This window comes from Mustela lutreola, chromosome 6 (assembly GCF_030435805.1).
Source record: "Mustela lutreola isolate mMusLut2 chromosome 6, mMusLut2.pri, whole genome shotgun sequence".
NCBI classification, from domain to species: Eukaryota; Metazoa; Chordata; class Mammalia; order Carnivora; family Mustelidae; genus Mustela; species Mustela lutreola.
This window is the reverse complement of record NC_081295.1, coordinates 159,941,416-159,962,198: the sequence shown is the minus strand read 5'-3', so window position 1 is coordinate 159,962,198 and position 20,783 is coordinate 159,941,416.

Sequence of the window (20,783 nt, the reverse complement as noted above, 5' to 3'; positions counted from 1 at the left end):
CAAACCAATCAGGACGCTCGTGAGAATTGGCCGGAAAAGCCCGGTGAAATCATTCGGGCGCCGCACGTCTGCTGGGCCGCCCCCACCTCGGGGCCTTGAAGGGCATGGTGAGTGCCCGTACCCGATCGCCGCCAAGGGGCACTCCACAAGACGGAATGCAGCGAGGACAACGCCCGTGGATCCTCGACTTGCAGGGGTCCCATCCCTGCGCTCTACCATGGGGCCAGGCCCATCACGAAGTCCGGTCTGGGACACGCGCCTGCTTCCCCAACCTGCTTCCCGGGTCCTGTCCCTCATGGCCTCCATATAGGAAACCCTTAGACCCGCAGCCACGCATCTCCCAACCACGCAGTCTCCATCGGCCCCTCTAGTGCTTCGGACAACCCTCAGAGTGAGATAAACCGGTATGACCAAGATGAGGTCATCCCCATCCTTGGCCGGCCCGTCTATCCGAGAGACAGAGGCGCACACCAGGCCACCACCCGTTCTTCAACTCTGCTCCGGGAACGCTCCAATGCGCCGTCGTGTCGGGGTTGGCCGCGTCTTTTCCGAGCCATTTCTTGGCGGCAGCAACATGCCCTGGGCGAGAAAGGGCCCTGGGCCATGGAGAGCTCGGCGGTCCGCAGGGCTGTCCGACGCCGGCCAATTCTCACGAGCGTTCTGCCCAAACCAATCAGGACGCTCGTGAGAATTGGCCGGAAAAAGCCCGGCGAAGTCATTCGGGCGCCGCACGTCTGCTGGGCCGCCCCCACCTCGGGGCCCTGAAGGGCATGGTGAGTGCCCGCACCCGATCGCCGCCAAGGTGCACACCACAAGACGGAATGCAGCGAGGACAACGCCCGTGGATCCTCGACTTGCCAGGGTCCCATCCCTGCGCTCTACCACGGGGCCAGGCCCATCACGAAGTCCGGTCTGGGACACTCGCCTGCTTCCCCAACCTGCTTACGGGTCCTGTCCCTCATGGCCTCTATATCGGAAACCCTTAGACCCGTAGCCACGCATCTCCCAACCACGCAGTCTCCATCGGCCCTCTGGTGCTTCGGACAACCCTCAGAGTGAGATAAACCGGTATGACCAAGATGAGGTCATCCCCATCCTTGGCCGGCCCGTCCACCCGAGAGACAGAGGCGCACACCAGACCACCACCCGTTCTTCAACTCTGCTCCGGGAACGGTCCAATGCGCCGGCGTGCCGGGGTTGGCCGCGTGTTTTCCGAGCCATTTCTTGGCGGCAGCTTCATGCCCTGGGCGAGAAAGGGCCCTGGGCCATGGAGAGCACGGCGTTCCGCAGGGCTGTCCTACGCCGGCCAATTCTCACGAGCGTTCTGCCCAAACCAATCCTGGTTTGGGCAGAACGCTCGTGAGTATTGGCCGGAAAAATCCCGGCGAAGTCATTCGGGCGCCGCACGTCTGCTGGGCTACCCCCACCACGGGGCCTTGAAGGGCATGGTGAGTGCCCGCACCCGATCGCCGCCAAGGGGCACTCCACAAGACGGAATGCAGTGAGGACAACGCCCGTGGATCCACGACTTGCAGGGGTCACATCCCTGCGCTCTACCACGGGGCCAGGCCCATCACGAAGTCCGGTCTGGGACACGCGCCTGCTTCCCCAACCTGCTTCCGGTGTCCTGTCCCTCATGGCCTCCATATGGGAAAACCTTAGACCCGCAGCCACGCATCTCCCAACCACGCAGTCTCCATCGGCCCATCTGGTGCTTCGGACAACCCTCAGAGTGAGATAAACCGGTATGACCAAGATGAGGTCATCCCCATCCTTGGCCGGCCCGTCTACCCGAGAGACAGAGGCGCACACCAGGCCACCACCCGTTCTTCAACTCTGCTCCGGGAACGCTCCAATGCGCCGTCGTGCCGGGGTTGGCCGCGTCTTTTCCGAGCCATTTCTTGGCGGCAGCAAATGCCCTGGGCAAGAAAGGGCCCTGGGCCATGGAGAGCACGGCGGTCCGCAGGGCTGTCCTACGCCGGCCAATTCTCACGAGCGTTCTGCCCAAACCAATCAGGACGCTCGTGAGAATTGGCCGGAAAAAGCCCGGCGAAGTCATTCGGGCGCCGCACGTCTGCTGGGCCGCCCGCACCTCAGGGCCTTGAAGGGCATGGTGAGTGCCCGCACCGATCGCCGCCAAGGGGCACTCCACAAGACGGAATGCAGCGAGGACAACACCCGTGGATCCTCCACTTGCAGGGGTCCCATCCCTGCGCTCTACCATGGGGCCAGGCCCATCACGAAGTCCGGTCTGGGACACTCGCCTGCTTCCCCAACCTGCTTCCGGGGTCCTGTCCCTCATGGCCTCCATATCGGAAACCCTTAGACCCGCAGCCACGCATCTCCCAACCACGCAGTCTCCATCGGCCCCTCTAGTGCTTCGGACAACCCTCAGAGTGAGATAATCCGGTATGACCAAGATGAGGTCATCCCCATCCTTGGCCGGCCCGTCTATCCGAGAGACAGAGGCGCACACCAGGCCACCACCCGTTCTTCAACTCTGCTCCTGGAACGCTCCAATGCGCCGTCGTGCCGGGGTTGGCCCCGTGTTTTCCGAGCCATTTCTTGGCGGCAGCAACATGCCCTGGGCGAGAAAGGGCCCTGGGCCATGGAGAGCACGGCGGTCCGCAGGGCTGTCCGACGCCGGCCAATTCTCACGAGCGTTCTGCCCAAACCAGGATTGGTTTGGGCAGAACGCTCGTGAGAATAGGCCGGAAAAAGCCCGTCGAAGTCATTCGGGCGCCGCACGTCTGCTGGGCCGCCCCCACCTCGGGGCCCTGAAGGGCACTGTGAGTGCCCGCACCAGATCGCCGCCAAGAGGCACTCCACAAGATGGAATGCAGCGAGGACAACGCCCGTGGATCCTCAACTTGCCAGGGTCCCATCCCTGCGCTCTACCACGGGGCCAGGCCCATCACGAAGTCCGGTCTGGAACACTCGCCTGCTTCCCCAACCTGCTTCCGGTTCCTGTCCCTCATGGCCTCCATATGGGAAACCCTTAGACCCGCAGCCATGCATCTCCCAACCACGCAATCTCCATCGGCCCCTCTGGTGCTTCGGACAACCCTCAGAGTGAGATAAACCGGTATGACCAAGATGAGGTCATCCCCATCCTTGGCCGGCCCATCTACCCGAAAGTCAGAGGCGCACACCAGGCCACCACACGTTCTTCAACTCTGCACCAGGAACGCTCCAATGCGCCGGCGTGCCGGGGTGGGCCGCGTGTTTTCAGAGCCATTTCTTGGCGGCAGCAACATGCCCTGGGCGAGAAAGGGCCCTGGGCCATGGAGAGCACGGCGGTCCGCAGGGCTGTCCTATTCCGGCCAATTCTCACGAGCGTTCTGCCCAAACCAATCCTGGTTTGGGTAGAACGCTCGTGAGAATTGGCCGGAAAAAGACCGGCGAATTCATTCGGGCGCCGCACGTCTGCTGGGCCGCCCCCACCTCGGGGCCTTGAAGGGCATGGTGTGTGCCCGCACCCGATCGCCGCCAAGTGGCACACCACAAGACGGAATGCAGCAAGGACAACGCCCGTGGATCCTCGACTTGCCAGGGTCCCATCCCTGCGCTCTACCACGGGGCCAGGCCCATCACGAAGTCCGGTCTGTAACACTCGCCTGCTTCCCCAACCTGCTTACGGGTCCTGTCCCTCATGGCCTCTATATCGGAAACCCTTAGACCCGTAGCCACGCATCTCCCAACCACGCAGTCTCCATCGGCCCCTCTGGTGCTTCGGACAACCCTCAGAGTGAGATAAACCGGTATGACCAAGATGAGGTCATCCCCATCCTTGGCCGGCCCGTCCACCCGAGAGACAGAGGCGCACACCAGACCACCACCCGTTCTTCAACTCTGCTCCGGGAACGCTCCAATGCGCCGTCGTGCCGGGGTTGGCCGCGTCTTTTCCGAGCCATTTCTTGGCGGCAGCAACATGCCCTGGGCGAGAAAGGGCCCTGGGCCATGGAGAGCTCGGCGGTCCGCAGGGCTGTCCTACGCCGGCCAATTCTCACGAGCGTCCTGGTTTGGGCAGAACGCTCGTGAGAATTGGCCGGTTAAAGCCCGGCGAAGTCATTCGGACGCCGCACGTCTGCTGGGCCGCCCCCACCTCGGGGCCTTGAAGGGCATGGTGAGTGCCCGCACCCGATCGCCGCCAAGGGGCACTCCACAAGAGGGAATGCAGCGAGGACAACGCCCGTGGATCCTCGACTTGCAGGGGTCCCATCCCTGTGCTCTACCATGGGGCCAGGCCCATCACGAAGTCCGGTCTGGGACACGCGCCTGCTTCCCCAACCTGCTTCCCGGGTCCTGTCCCTCATGGCCTCCATATAGGAAACCCTTAGACCCGCAGCCACGCATCTCCCAACCACGCAGTCTCCATCGGCCCCTCTAGTGCTTCGGACAACCCTCAGTGTGAGATAAACCGGTATGACCAAGATGAGGTCATCCCCATCCTTGGCCGGCCCGTCCACCCGAGAGACAGAGGCGCACACCAGACCACCACCCGTTCTTCAACTCTGCTCCGGGAACGCTCCAATGCGCCGTCGTGCCGGGGTTGGCCGCGTCTTTTCCGAGCCATTTCTTGGCGGCAGCATCATGCCCTGGGCGAGAAAGGGCCCTGGGCCATGGAGAGCACGGCGGTCCGCAGGGCTGTCCTACGCCGGCCAATTCTCACGAGCGTTCTGCCCAAACCAATCCTGGTTTGGGCAGAACGCTCGTGAGAATTGGCCGGAAAAATCCCGGCGAAGTCATTCGGGCGCCGCACGTCTGCTGGGCCGCCCCCACCACGGGGCCTTGAAGGGCATGGTGAGTGCCCGCACCTGAATGCCGCCAAGGGGCACTCCACAAGACGGAATGCAGCGAGGACAACGCCCGTGGATCCTCGACTTGCAGGGGTCCCATCCCTGCGCTCTACCATGGGGCTAGGCCCATCAAGAAGTCCGGTCGGGACACGCGCCTGCTTCCCCAACCTGCTTCCGGGGTCCTGTCCCTCATGGCCTCCATATCGGAAACCCTTAAACCTGCAGCCACGCATCTCCCAACCAAGCAGTCTCCATCTGCCCCTCTAGTGCTTCGGACAACCCTCAGAGTGAGATAAACCGGTATGACCAAGATGAGGTCATCCCCATCCTTGGCCAGCCCGTCTATCCGAGAGACAGAGGCGCACACCAGGCCACCACCCGTTCTTCAACTCTGCTCCCGGAACGCTCCAATGCGCCGTCGTGCCGGGGTTGGCAGCGTCTTTTCCGAGCCATTTCTTGGCGGCAGCAACATGCCCTGGGCGAGAAAGGGCCCTGGGCCATGGAGAGCACGGCGGTCCGCAGGGCTGTCCGACGCCGGCCAATTCTCACGAGCGTTCTGCCCAAACCAATCAGGACGCTCGTGAGAATTGGCCGGAAAAGCCCGGTGAAATCATTCGGGCGCCGCACGTCTGCTGGGCCGCCCCCACCTCGGGGCCTTGAAGGGCATGGTGAGTGCCCGTACCCGATCGCCGCCAAGGGGCACTCCACAAGACGGAATGCAGCGAGGACAACGCCCGTGGATCCTCGACTTGCAGGGGTCCCATCCCTGCGCTCTACCATGGGGCCAGGCCCATCACGAAGTCCGGTCTGGGACACGCGCCTGCTTCCCCAACCTGCTTCCCGGGTCCTGTCCCTCATGGCCTCCATATAGGAAACCCTTAGACCCGCAGCCACGCATCTCCCAACCACGCAGTCTCCATCGGCCCCTCTAGTGCTTCGGACAACCCTCAGAGTGAGATAAACCGGTATGACCAAGATGAGGTCATCCCCATCCTTGGCCGGCCCGTCTATCCGAGAGACAGAGGCGCACACCAGGCCACCACCCGTTCTTCAACTCTGCTCCGGGAACGCTCCAATGCGCCGTCGTGCCGGGGTTGGCCGCGTCTTTTCCGAGCCATTTCTTGGCGGCAGCAACATGCCCTGGGCGAGAAAGGGCCCTGGGCCATGGAGAGCTCGGCGGTCCGCAGGGCTGTCCTACGCCGGCCAATTCTCACGAGCGTCCTGGTTTGGGCAGAACGCTCGTGAGAATTGGCCGGTTAAAGCCCGGCGAAGTCATTCGGACGCCGTACGTCTGCTGGGCCGCCCCCACCTCGGGGCCTTGAAGGGCATGGTGAGTGCCCGCACCCGATCGCCGCCAAGGGGCACTCCACAAGAGGGAATGCAGCGAGGACAACGCCCGTGGATCCTCGACTTGCAGGGGTCCCATCCCTGTGCTCTACCATGGGGCCAGGCCCATCACGAAGTCCGGTCTGGGACACGCGCCTGCTTCCCCAACCTGCTTCCCGGGTCCTGTCCCTCATGGCCTCCATATAGGAAACCCTTAGACCCGCAGCCACGCATCTCCCAACCACGCAGTCTCCATCGGCCCCTCTAGTGCTTCGGACAACCCTCAGTGTGAGATAAACCGGTATGACCAAGATGAGGTCATCCCCATCATTGGCCGGCCCGTCTATCCGAGAGACAGAGGCGCACACCAGGCCACCACCCGTTCTTCAACTCTGCTCCGGGAACGCTCCAATGCGCCGGCGTGCCGGGGTGGGCCGCGTGTTTTCCGAGCCATTTCTTGGCGGCAGCAACATGCCCTGGGCGAGAAAGGGCCCTGGGACATGGAGAGCACGGCGGTCCGCAGGGCTGTCCTACGCCGGCCAATTCTCACGAGCGTTCTGCCCAAACCAATCCTGGTTAGGGCAGAACGCTCGTGAGAATTGGCCGGAAAAAGCCCGGCGAAGTCATTCGGGCGCCGCACTTCTGCTGGGCCGCCCCCACCTCAGGGCCTTGAAGGGCATGGTGAGTGCCCGCACCCGATCGCCGCCAAGGGGCACTCCACAAGACGGAATGCAGCGAGGACAACGCCAGTGGATCCTCCACTTACAGGGGTCCCATCCCTGCGCTCTACCATGGGGCCAGGCCCATCACGAAGTCCGGTCTGGGACACGCGCCTGCTTCCCCAACCTGCTTCCGGGGTCCTGTCCCTCATGGCCTCCATATCGGAAACACTTAGACCCGCAGCCACGCATCTCCCAACCACGCAGTCTCCATCGGCACCTCTAGTGCTTCGGACAACCCTCAGAGTGAGATAAACCGGTATGACCAAGATGAGGTCATCCCCATCCTTGGCCAGCCCGTCTATCCGAGAGACAGAGACACACACCAGGCCACCTCCCGTTCTTCAACTCTGCTCCGGGAACGCTCTAATGCGCCGTCGTGCCGGGGTTGGCCGCGTCTTTTCCGAGCCATTTCTTGGCGGCAGCATCATGCCCTGGGCGAGAGAGGGCCCTGGGCCATGGAGAGCACGGCGGTCCGCAGGGCTGTGCTACGCCGGCCAATTCTCACGAGCGTTCTGCCCAAACCAATCAGGACGCTCGTGAGAATTGGCCGGAAAAAGCCCGGTGAAGTCATTCGGGCGCCGCACGTCTGCTGGGCCGCCCCCACCTAGGGGCCTTGAAGGGCATGGTGAGTGCCCGCACCCGATCGCCGCCAAGGGGCACTCCACAAGACGGAATGCAGCGAGGACAACGCCCGTGGATCCTCGACTTGCAGGGGTCCCATCCCTGCGCTCAACCATGGGGTCAGGCCCATCACGAAGTCCGGTCTGGGACACGCGCCAACTTCCCCAAACTGCTTCCCGGGTCCTGTCCCTCATGGCCTCCATATAGGAAACTCTTAGACCCGCAGCCACGCATCTCCCAACCAAGCAGTCTCCATCGGCCCCTCTAGTGCTTCGGACAACCCTCAGAGGGAGATAAACCGGTATGACCAAGATGAGGTCATCCCCATCCTTGGCCGGCCCGTCTATCCGAGAGACAGATGCGCACACCAGGCCACCACCCGTTCTTCAACTCTGCTCCGGGAACGCTCCAATGCGCCGTCGTGCCGGGGTTGGCCGCGTCTTTTCCGAGCCATTTCTTGGCGGCAGCAACATGCCCTGGGCGAGAAAGGGCCCTGGGCCATGGAGAGCACGGCGGTCCGCAGGGCTGTCCTACGCCGGCCAATTCTCACGAGCGTCCTGGTTTGGGCAGAACGCTCGTGAGAATTGGCCGGAAAAAGCCCGGCGAAGATATTCGGGCGCCGCACGTCTGCTGGGCCGCCCCCACCGCGGGGCCCTGAAGGGCACTGTGAGTGCCCGAACCAGATCGCCGCCAAGAGGCACTCCACAAGATGGAATGCAGCGAGGACAACGCCCGTGGATCCTCGACTTGCCAGGGTCCCATCCCTGCGCTCTACCACGGGGCCAGGCCCATCACGAAGTCCGGTCTGGGACACTCGCCTGCTTCCCCAACCTGCTTCCGGGGTCCTGTCCCTCATGGCCTCCATATCGGAAACCCTTAGACCCGCAGCCACGCATCTCCCAACCACGCAGTCTCCATCGGCCCCTCTGGTGCTTCGTACAACCCTCAGAGTGAGATAAACCGGTATGACCAAGTTAGGTCATCCCCATCCTTGGCCGGCCCGTCTACCCTAGAGACAGAGGCGCACACCAGGCCACCACCCGTTCTTCAACTCTGCTCCGGGAACGCTCCAATGCGCCGTCGTGCCGGGGTTGGCCGCGTCTTTTCCGAGCCATTTCTTGGCGGCAGCAACATGCCCTGGGCGAGAAATGGCCCTGGGCCATGGAGAGCACGGCGGTCCGCAGGGCTGTCCTACGCCGGCCAATTTTCATGAGCGTTTTGCCCAAACCAATCAGGACGCTCGTGAGAATTGGCCGGAAAAAGCCCGGTGAAGTCATTCGGGCGCCGCACGTCTGCTGGGCCGCCCCCACCTCGGGGCCTTGAAGGGCATGGTGAGTGCCCGCACCCGATCGCCGCCAAGGAGCACTCCACAAGACGGAATGCAGCGAGGACAACGCCCGTGGATCCTCGACTTGCAGGGGTCCCATCCCTTCGCTCTACCATGGGGCCAGGCCCATCACGAAGTCCGGTCAGGGACACGCGCCTGCTTCCCCAACCTGCTTCCCGGGTCCTGTCCCTCATGGCCTCCATATAGGAAACCCTTAGACCCGCAGCCACGCATCTCCCAACCACGCAGTCTCCATCGGCCCCTCTAGTGCTTCGGACAACCCTCAGAGTGAGATAAACCGGTATGACCAAGATGAGGTCATCCCCATCCTTGGCCGGCCCGTCTATCCGAGAGACAGAGGCGCACACCAGGCCACCACCCGTTCTTCAACTCTGCTCCGGGAACGCTCCAATGCACCGTCGTGCCGGGGTTGGCCGCGTCTTTTCCGAACCATTTCTTGGCGGCAGCAACATGCCCTGGGCGAGAAAGGGCCCTGGGCCATGGAGAGCACGGCGGTCCGCAGGGCTGTCCTACGCCGGCCAATTCTCACGAGCGTTCTGCCCAAACCAGGATTGGTTTGGGCAGAACGCTCGTGAGAATTGGCCAGAAAAAGCCCGGCGAAGTCATTCGGGCGCCGCACGTCTGCTGGGCCGCCCCCACCTCGGGGCCTTGAAGGGCATGGTGAGTGCCCGCACCCGATCGCCACCAAGGGGCACTCCACAAGACGGAATGCAGGGAGGACAACGCCCGTGGATCCTCGACTTGCAGGGGTCCCATCCCTGCGCTCTACCATGGGGCTAGGCCCATCAAGAAGTCCGGTCGGGACACGCGCCTGCTTCCCCAACCTGCTTCCGGGGTCCTGTCCCTCATGGCCTCCATATCGGAAACCCTTAAACCCGCAGCCACGCATCTCCCAACCAAGCAGTCTCCATCTGCCCCTCTAGTGCTTCGGACAACCCTCAGAGTGAGATAAACCGGTATGACCAAGAAGAGGTCATCCCCATCCTTGGCCAGCCCGTCTATCCGAGAGACAGAGGCGCACACCAGGCCACCACCCGTTCTTCAACTCTGCTCACGGAACGCTCCAATGCGCCGTCGTGCCGGGGTTGGCAGCGTCTTTTCCGAGCCATTTCTTGGCGGCAGCAACATGCCCTGGGCGAGAAAGGGCCCTGGGCCATGGAGAGCACGGCGGTCCGCAGGGCTGTCCGACGCCGGGCAATTCTCACGAGCGTTCTGCCCAAACCAATCAGGACGCTCGTGAGAATTGGCCGGAAAAAGCCCGGCGAAGTCATTCGGGCGCCGCACGTCTGCTGGGCCGCCCCCACCTCGGGGCCTTGAAGGGCATGGTGAGTGCCCGCACCCGATCGCAGCCAAGAGGCACTCCACAAGACGGAATACAGCGAGGACAACGCCCGTGGATCCTCGACTTGCAGGGGTCCCATCCCTGCGCTCTACCATGGGGCCAGGCCCATCACGAAGTCCGGTCTGGGACACTCGCCTGCTTCCCCAACCTGCTTCCGGGGTCCTTTCCCTCATGGCCTCCATATCGGAAACCCTTAGACCCGCAGCCACGCATCTCCCAACCACGCAGTCTCCATCGGCCCCTCTGGTGCTTCGTACAACCCTCAGAGTGAGATAAACCGGTATGACCAAGATGAGGTCATCCCCATCCTTGGCCGGCCCGTCTACCCTAGAGACAGAGGCGCACACCAGGCCACCACCCGTTCTTCAACTCTGCTCCGGGAACGCTCCAATGCGCCGTCGTGCCGGGGTTGGCCGCGTCTTTTCCGAGCCATTTCTTGGCGGCAGCAACATGCCCTGGGCGAGAAATGGCCCTGGGCCATGGAGAGCACGGCGGTCCGCAGGGCTGTCCTACGCCGGCCAATTTTCATGAGCGTTCTGCCCAAACCAATCAGGACGCTCGTGAGAATTGGCCGGAAAAAGCCCGGTGAAGTCATTCGGGCGCCGCACGTCTGCTGGGCCGCCCACACCACGGGGCCTTGAAGGGCATGGTGAGTGCCCGCACCCGATCGCCGCCAAGGGGCACTCCACAAGACGGAATGCAGCGAGGACAACGCCCGTGGATCCTCGACTTGCAGGGGTCCCATCCCTGCGCTCTACCATGGGGCCAGGCCCATCACGAATTCCGGTCTGGGACACGCGCCTGCTTCCCCAACCTGCTTCCGGGGTCCTGTCCCTCATGGCCTCCATATAGGAAACCCTTAGACCCGCAGCCATGCATCTCCCAACCACGCAGTCTCCATCGGCCCCTCTAGTGCTTCGGACAACCCTCAGAGTGAGATAAACCGGTATGACCAAGATGAGGTCATCCCCATCCTTGGCCGGCCCGTCTATCCGAGAGACAGAGGCGCACACCAGGCCACCACCCGTTCTTCAACTCTGCTCCGGGAACGCTCCAATGCGCCGTCGTGCCGGGGTTGGCCGCGTCTTTTCCGAGCCATTTCTTGGCGGCAGCAACATGCCCTGGGCGAGAAAGGGCCCTGGGCCATGGAGAGCTCGGCGGTCCGCAGGGCTGTCCTACGCCGGCCAATTCTCACGAGCGTCCTGGTTTGGGCAGAACGCTCGTGAGAATTGGCCGGTTAAAGCCCGGCGAAGTCATTCGGACGCCGCACGTCTGCTGGGCCGCCCCCACCTCGGGGCCTTGAAGGGCATGGTGAGTGCCCGCACCCGATCGCCGCCAAGGGGCACTCCACAAGAGGGAATGCAGCGAGGACAACGCCCGTGGATCCTCGACTTGCAGGGGTCCCATCCCTGTGCTCTACCATGGGGCCAGGCCCATCACGAAGTCCGGTCTGGGACACGCGCCTGCTTCCCCAACCTGCTTCCCGGGTCCTGTCCCTCATGGCCTCCATATAGGAAACCCTTAGACCCGCAGCCACGCATCTCCCAACCACGCAGTCTCCATCGGCCCCTCTAGTGCTTCGGACAACCCTCAGTGTGAGATAAACCGGTATGACCAAGATGAGGTCATCCCCATCATTGGCCGGCCCGTCTATCCGAGAGACAGAGGCGCACACCAGGCCACCACCCGTTCTTCAACTCTGCTCCGGGAACGCTCCAATGCGCCGGCGTGCCGGGGTGGGCCGCGTGTTTTCCGAGCCATTTCTTGGCGGCAGCAACATGCCCTGGGCGAGAAAGGGCCCTGGGACATGGAGAGCACGGCGGTCCGCAGGGCTGTCCTACGCCGGCCAATTCTCACGAGCGTTCTGCCCAAACCAATCCTGGTTAGGGCAGAACGCTCGTGAGAATTGGCCGGAAAAAGCCCGGCGAAGTCATTCGGGCGCCGCACTTCTGCTGGGCCGCCCCCACCTCAGGGCCTTGAAGGGCATGGTGAGTGCCCGCACCCGATCGCCGCCAAGGGGCACTCCACAAGACGGAATGCAGCGAGGACAACGCCAGTGGATCCTCCACTTACAGGGGTCCCATCCCTGCGCTCTACCATGGGGCCAGGCCCATCACGAAGTCCGGTCTGGGACACGCGCCTGCTTCCCCAACCTGCTTCCGGGGTCCTGTCCCTCATGGCCTCCATATCGGAAACACTTAGACCCGCAGCCACGCATCTCCCAACCACGCAGTCTCCATCGGCACCTCTAGTGCTTCGGACAACCCTCAGAGTGAGATAAACCGGTATGACCAAGATGAGGTCATCCCCATCCTTGGCCAGCCCGTCTATCCGAGAGACAGAGACACACACCAGGCCACCTCCCGTTCTTCAACTCTGCTCCGGGAACGCTCTAATGCGCCGTCGTGCCGGGGTTGGCCGCGTCTTTTCCGAGCCATTTCTTGGCGGCAGCAACATGCCCTGGGCGAGAGAGGGCCCTGGGCCATGGAGAGCACGGCGGTCCGCAGGGCTGTGCTACGCCGGCCAATTCTCACGAGCGTTCTGCCCAAACCAATCAGGACGCTCGTGAGAATTGGCCGGAAAAAGCCCGGTGAAGTCATTCGGGCGCCGCACGTCTGCTGGGCCGCCCCCACCTAGGGGCCTTGAAGGGCATGGTGAGTGCCCGCACCCGATCGCCGCCAAGGAGCACTCCACAAGACGGAATGCAGCGAGGACAACGCCCGTGGATCCTCGACTTGCAGGGGTCCCATCCCTTCGCTCTACCATGGGGCCAGGCCCATCACGAAGTCCGGTCAGGGACACGCGCCTGCTTCCCCAACCTGCTTCCCGGGTCCTGTCCCTCATGGCCTCCATATAGGAAACCCTTAGACCCGCAGCCACGCATCTCCCAACCACGCAGTCTCCATCGGCCCCTCTAGTGCTTCGGACAACCCTCAGAGTGAGATAAACCGGTATGACCAAGATGAGGTCATCCCCATCCTTGGCCGGCCCGTCTATCCGAGAGACAGAGGCGCACACCAGGCCACCACCCGTTCTTCAACTCTGCTCCGGGAACGCTCCAATGCACCGTCGTGCCGGGGTTGGCCGCGTCTTTTCCGAACCATTTCTTGGCGGCAGCAACATGCCCTGGGCGAGAAAGGGCCCTGGGCCATGGAGAGCACGGCGGTCCGCAGGGCTGTCCTACGCCGGCCAATTCTCACGAGCGTTCTGCCCAAACCAGGATTGGTTTGGGCAGAACGCTCGTGAGAATTGGCCAGAAAAAGCCCGGCGAAGTCATTCGGGCGCCGCACGTCTGCTGGGCCGCCCCCACCTCGGGGCCTTGAAGGGCATGGTGAGTGCCCGCACCCGATCGCCACCAAGGGGCACTCCACAAGACGGAATGCAGGGAGGACAACGCCCGTGGATCCTCGACTTGCAGGGGTCCCATCCCTGCGCTCTACCATGGGGCTAGGCCCATCAAGAAGTCCGGTCGGGACACGCGCCTGCTTCCCCAACCTGCTTCCGGGGTCCTGTCCCTCATGGCCTCCATATCGGAAACCCTTAAACCCGCAGCCACGCATCTCCCAACCAAGCAGTCTCCATCTGCCCCTCTAGTGCTTCGGACAACCCTCAGAGTGAGATAAACCGGTATGACCAAGAAGAGGTCATCCCCATCCTTGGCCAGCCCGTCTATCCGAGAGACAGAGGCGCACACCAGGCCACCACCCGTTCTTCAACTCTGCTCACGGAACGCTCCAATGCGCCGTCGTGCCGGGGTTGGCAGCGTCTTTTCCGAGCCATTTCTTGGCGGCAGCAACATGCCCTGGGCGAGAAAGGGCCCTGGGCCATGGAGAGCACGGCGGTCCGCAGGGCTGTCCGACGCCGGGCAATTCTCACGAGCGTTCTGCCCAAACCAATCAGGACGCTCGTGAGAATTGGCCGGAAAAAGCCCGGCGAAGTCATTCGGGCGCCGCACGTCTGCTGGGCCGCCCCCACCTCGGGGCCTTGAAGGGCATGGTGAGTGCCCGCACCCGATCGCAGCCAAGAGGCACTCCACAAGACGGAATACAGCGAGGACAACGCCCGTGGATCCTCGACTTGCAGGGGTCCCATCCCTGCGCTCTACCATGGGGCCAGGCCCATCACGAAGTCCGGTCTGGGACACTCGCCTGCTTCCCCAACCTGCTTCCGGGGTCCTTTCCCTCATGGCCTCCATATCGGAAACCCTTAGACCCGCAGCCACGCATCTCCCAACCACGCAGTCTCCATCGGCCCCTCTGGTGCTTCGTACAACCCTCAGAGTGAGATAAACCGGTATGACCAAGATGAGGTCATCCCCATCCTTGGCCGGCCCGTCTACCCTAGAGACAGAGGCGCACACCAGGCCACCACCCGTTCTTCAACTCTGCTCCGGGAACGCTCCAATGCGCCGTCGTGCCGGGGTTGGCCGCGTCTTTTCCGAGCCATTTCTTGGCGGCAGCAACATGCCCTGGGCGAGAAATGGCCCTGGGCCATGGAGAGCACGGCGGTCCGCAGGGATGTCCTACGCCGGCCAATTTTCATGAGCGTTCTGCCCAAACCAATCAGGACGCTCGTGAGAATTGGCCGGAAAAAGCCCGGTGAAGTCATTCGGGCGCCGCACGTCTGCTGGGCCGCCCACACCACGGGGCCTTGAAGGGCATGGTGAGTGCCCGCACCCGATCGCCGCCAAGGAGCACTCCACAAGACGGAATGCAGCGAGGACAACGCCCGTGGATCCTCGACGTGCAGGGGTCCCATCCCTGCGCTCTACCATGGGGCCAGGCCCATCACGAAGTCCGGTCTGGGACACTCGCCTGCTTCCCCAACATGCTTCTGGTGTCCTGTCCCTCATGGCCTCCATATGGGAAAAGCTTAGACCCGCAGCCACGCATCTCCCAACCACGCAGTCTCCATCGGCCCCTCTGGTACTTCAGACAACCCTCAGAGTGAGATAAACCGGTATGACCATGATGAGGTCATCCCCATCCTTGGCCGGCCCGTCTACCCTAGAGACAGAGGCGCACACCAGGCCACCACCCGTTCTTCAACTCTGCTCCGGGAACGCCCCAATGCGCCGGCGTGCCGGGGTGGGCCAGGTCTTTTCCGAGCCATTTCTTGGCGGCAGCATCATGCCCTGGGCGAGAAAGGGCCGTGGGCCATGGAGAGCACAGCGGTCCGCAGGGCTGTCCTACGCCGGCCAATTCTCACGAGCGTTCTGCCCAAACCAGGATTGGTTTGGGCAGAACGCTCGTGAGAATTGGCCGGAAAAATCCCAGCGAAGTCATTCGGGCGCCGCACGTCTGCTGGGCCGCCCCCACCTCGGGGCCTTGAAGGGCATGGTGAGTGCCCGCACCCGATCGCCGCCAAGGGGCACTCCACAAGACGGAATGCAGCGAGGACAACGCCCGTGGATCCTCCACTTACAGGGGTCCCATCCCTGCGCTCTACCATGGGGCCAGGCCCATCACGAAGTCCGGTCTGGGACACGCGCCTGCTTCCCCAACCTGCTTCCGGGGTCCTGTCCCTCATGGCCTCCATATCGGAAACCCTTAGACCCGCAGCCACGCATCTCCCAACCACGCAGTCTCCATCGGCCCATCTGGTGCTTCGGACAACCCTCTGAGTGAGATAAACCGGTATGACCAAGATGAGGTCATCCCCATCCTTGGCCGGCCCGTCTACCCGAGAGACAGAGGCGCACACCAGGCCACCACCCGTTCTTCAACTCTGCTCCGGGAACGCTCCAATGCGCCGTCGTGCCGGGGTTGGCCGCGTCTTTTCCGAGCCATTTCTTGGCGGCAGCAACATGCCCTGGGCGAGAAAGGGCCCTGGGCCATGGAGAGCACGGCGGTGCGCAGGGCTGTCCTACGCAGGCCAATTCTCACGAGCGTTCTGCCCAAACCAATCAGGACGCTCGTGAGAATTGGCCGGAAAAAGCCCGGTGAAGTCATTCGGGCGCCGGACGTCTGCTGGGCCGCCCCCACCTCGGGGCCTTGAAGGGCATGGTGAGTGCCCGCACCCGATCGCCGCCAAGGGGCACTCCACAAGACGGAATGCAGCGAGGACAACGCCCGTGGATCCTCGACTTGCAGGGGTCCCATCCCTGCGCTCTACCATGGGGCCAGGCCCATCACGAAGTCCGGTCTGGGACACGCGCCTGCTTCCCCAACCTGCTTCCCGGGTCCTGTCCCTCATGGCCTCCATATAGGAAACCCTTAGACCCGCAGCCACGCATCTCCCAACCACGCAGTCTCAATCGGCCCCTCTAGTGCTTCGGACAACCCTCAGAGTGAGATAAACCGGTATGACCAAGATGAGGTCATCCCCATCCTTGGCCGGCCCGTCTATCCGAGAGACAGAGGCGCACACCAGGCCACCACCCGTTCTTCAACTCTGCTCCGGGAACGCTCCAATGCGCCGTCGTGCCGGGGTTGGCCGCGTCTTTTCCGAGCCATTTCTTGGCGGCAGCAACATGCCCTGGGCGAGAAAGTGCCCTGGGCCATGGAGAGCACGGCGGTCCGCAGGGCTGTCCTACGCCGGCCAATTCTCACGAGCGTCCTGGTTTGGGCAGAACGCTCGTGAGAATTGGCCGGTTAAAGCCCGGCGAAGTCATTCGGACGCCGCACGTCTGCTGGGCCGCCCCCACCTCGGGGCCTTGAAGGGCATGGTGAGTGCCCGCACCGATCGCCGCCAAGGGGCACTCCACAAGACGGAATGCAGCGAGGACAACGCCCGTGGATCCTCGACTTGCAGGGGTCCCATCCCTGCGCTCTACCATGGGGCCATGCCCATCACGAAGTCCTGTCTGGGACACTCGCCTGCTTCCCCAACCTGCTTCCGGAGTCCTGTCCCTCATGGCCTCCATATCGGAAACCCTTAGACCCGCAGCCACGCATCTCCCAACCACGCAGTCTCCATCGGCCCCTCTGGTGCTTCGGACAACCCTCAGAGTGAGATAAACCGGTATGACCAAGATGAGGTCATCCCCATCCTTGGCCGGCCCGTCTACCCTAGAGACAGAGGCGCACACCAGGCCACCACCCGTTCTTCAACTCTGCTCCGGGAACGCTCCAATGCGCCGTCGTGCCGGGGTTGGCCGCGTCTTGTCCCAGCCATTTCTTGGCGGCAGCAACATGTCCTGGGCGAGAAAGGGCCCTGGGCCATGGAGAGCACGGCGGTCCGCAGGGCTGTCCTACGCCGGCCAATTCTCAGGAGCGTTCTGCCAAAACCAATCCTGGTTTGGGCAGAACGCTCGTGAGAATTGGCCGGAAAAAGCCCAGCGAAGTCATTCGGGCGCCGCACGTCTGCTGGGCCGCCCCCACCTCGGGGCCTTGAAGGGCATGGTGAGTGCCCGCACCTGAATGCCGCCAAGGGGCACTCCACAAGACGGAATGCAGCGAGGACAACGCCCGTGGATCCTCCACTTAGAGGGGTCCCATCCCTGCGCTCTACCATGGGGCCAGGCCCATCACGAAGTCCGGTCTGGGACACGCGCCTGCTTCCCCAACCTGCTTCCCGGGTCCTGTCCCTCATGGCCTCCATATAGGAAACCCTTAGACCCGCAGCCACGCATCTCCCAACCACGCAGTCTCCATCGGCCCCTCTAGTGCTTCGGACAACCCTCAGAGTGAGATAAACCGGTATGACCAAGATGAGGTCATCCCCATCCTTGGCCAGCCCGTCTATCCGAGAGACAGAGGCGCACACCAGGCCACCACCCGTTCTTCAACTCTGCTCCCGGAACGCTCCAATGCGCCGTCCTGCCGGGGTTGGCAGCATCTTTTCCGAGCCATTTCTTGGCGGCAGCAACATGCCCTGGGCGAGAAAGGGCCCTGGGCCATGGAGAGCACGGCGGTCCGCAGGGCTGTCCGACGCCGGCCAATTCTCACGAGCGTTCTGCCAAAACCAATCCTGGTTTGGGCAGAACGCTCGTGAGAATTGGCCGGAAAAAGCCCAGCGAAGTCATTCGGGCGCCGCACGTCTGCTGGGCCGCCCCCACATCGGGGCCTTGAAGGGCATGGTGAGTGCCCGCACCCGATCGCCGCCAAGGGGCACTCCACAAGACGGAATGCAGCGAGGAAAACGCCCGTGGATCCTCGACTTGCAGGGGTCCCATCCCTGCGCTCTACCATGTGGCCAGGCCCATCACGAAGTCCGGTCTGGGACACTCGCCTGCTTCCCCAACCTGCTTCCGGGGTCCTGTCCCTCATGGCCTCCATATCGGAAACCCTTAGACCCGCAGCCACGCATCTCCCAAACACGCAGTCTCCATCGGCCCCTCTGGTGCTTCGGACAACCCTCAGAGTGAGATAAACCGGTATGACCAATATGAGGTCATCCCCATCCTTGGCCGGCCCGTCTACCCTAGAGACAGAGGCGCACACCAGGCCACCACCCGTTCTTCAACTCTGCTCCGGGAATGCTCCAATGCGCCGTCGTGCCGGGGTTGGCCGCGTCTTTTCCGAGCCATTTCTTGGCGGCAGCAACATGCCCTGGGCGAGAAAGGGCCCTGGGCCATGGAGAGCACGGCCGTCCGCAGGGCTGCCCTACGCCGGCCAATTCTCACGAGCGTTCTGCCCAAACCAATCAGGACGCTCGTGAGAATTGGCCGGAAAAAGCCCGGTGAAATCATTCGGGCGCCGCACGTCTGCTGGGCCGCCCCCACCTCGGGGCCTTGAAGGGCATGGTGAGTGCCCGCACCCGATCTCCGCCAAAGGGCACTCCACAAGACGGAATGCAGCGAGGACTACGCCCGTGGATCCTCGACTTGCAGGGGTCCCATCCCTGCGCTCTACCATGGGGCCAGGACCATCACGAAGTCCGGTCTGGGACACGCGCCTGCTTCCCCAACCTGCTTCCCGGGTCCTGTCCCTCATGGCCTCCATATAGGAAACCCTTAGACCCGCAGCCACGCATCTCCCAACCACGCAGTCTCCATCGGCCCCTCTAGTGCTTCGGACAACCCTCAGAGTGAGATAAACCGGTATGACCAAGATGAGGTCATCCCCATCCTTGGCCGGCCCGTCTATCCGAGAGACAGAGGCGCACACCAGGCCACCACCCGTTCTTCAACTCTGCTCCGGGAACGCTCCAATGCGCCGTCGTGCCGGGGTTGGCCGCGTCTTTTCCGAAACATTTCTTGGCGGCAGCAACATGCCCTGGGCGAGAAAGGGCCCTGGGCCATGGAGAGCACGGCGGTCCGCAGGGCTGTCCTACGCCGGCCAATTCTCACGAGCGTTCTGCCCAAACCAATCCTGGTTTGGGCAGAACGCTCGTGAGAATTGGCCGGAAAAAGCCCGGCGAAGTCATTCGGGCGCCGCACTTCTGCTGGGCCGCCCTCACCTCGGGGCATTGAAGGGCATGGTGAGTGCCCGCACCCGATCGCCGCCAAGGGGCACTCCACAAGACGGAATGCAGCGAGGACAACGCCCGTGGATCCTCCACTTACAGTGGTCCAATCCCTGCGCTCTACCATGGGGCCAGGCCCATCACGAAGTCCGGTCTGGGACACGCGCCTGCTTCCCCAACCTGCTTCCGGGGTCCTGTCCCTCATGGCCTCCATATGGGAAACCCTTAGACCCGCAGCCACGCATCTCCCAAGCACGCAGTCTCCATCGGCAACTCTAGTGCTTCGGACAACCCTCAGAGTGAGATAAACCGGTATGACCAAGATGAGGTCATCACCATCCTTGGCCAGCCCGTCTATCCGAGAGACAGAGACGCACACCAGGCCACCACACGTTCTTCAACTCTGCTCCGGGAACGCTCCAATGCGCCGTCGTGCCGGGGTTGGCCGCGTCTTTTCCGAGCCATTTCTTGGCGGCAGCAACATGCCCTGGGCGAGAAAGGGCCCTGGGCCATGGAGAGCACGGCGGTCCGCAGGGCTGTGCTACGCCGGCCAATTCTCACGAGCGTTCTGCCCAAACCAATCCTGGTGTGGGCAGAACGCTCGTGAGAATTGGCCGGAAAAAGCCAGGCGAAGTCATTCGGGCGCCGCACGTCTGCTGGGCAGCCCCCACCTCGGGGCCTTGAAGGGCATGGTGAGTGCCCGCACCCGATCGCCGCCAAGGGGCACTCCACAAGACGGAATGCAGCGAGGACAACGCCCGTGGATCCTCGACTTGCAGGGGTCCCATCCCTGCGCTCTACCATGGGGCCAGGCCCATCACGAAGTCCGGTCTGGGACACGCGCCTGCTTCCCCAACCTGCTTCCCGGGTCCTGTCCCTCATGGCCTCCATATAGGAAACCCTTAGACCCGCAGCCACGCATCTCCCAACCACGCAGTCTCCATCGGCCCGTCTGGTGCTTCGGACAACCCTCAGAGTGAGATAAACCGGTATGACCAAGATGAGGTCATCCCCATCCTTGGCCGGACCGTCTACCCGAGAGACAGAGGCGCACACCAGGCCACCACCCATTCTTCAACTCTGCTCCGGGAACGCTCCAATGCGCCGTCGTGCCGGGGTTGGCCGCGTCTTTTCCGAGCCATTTCTTGGCGGCAGCAACATGCCCTGGGCGAGAATGGGCCCTGGGCCATGGAGAGCACAGCGGTCCGCAGGGCTGTCCTACGCCGGCCAATTCTCACGAGCGTCCTGGTTTGGGTAGAACGCTCGTGAGAATTGGC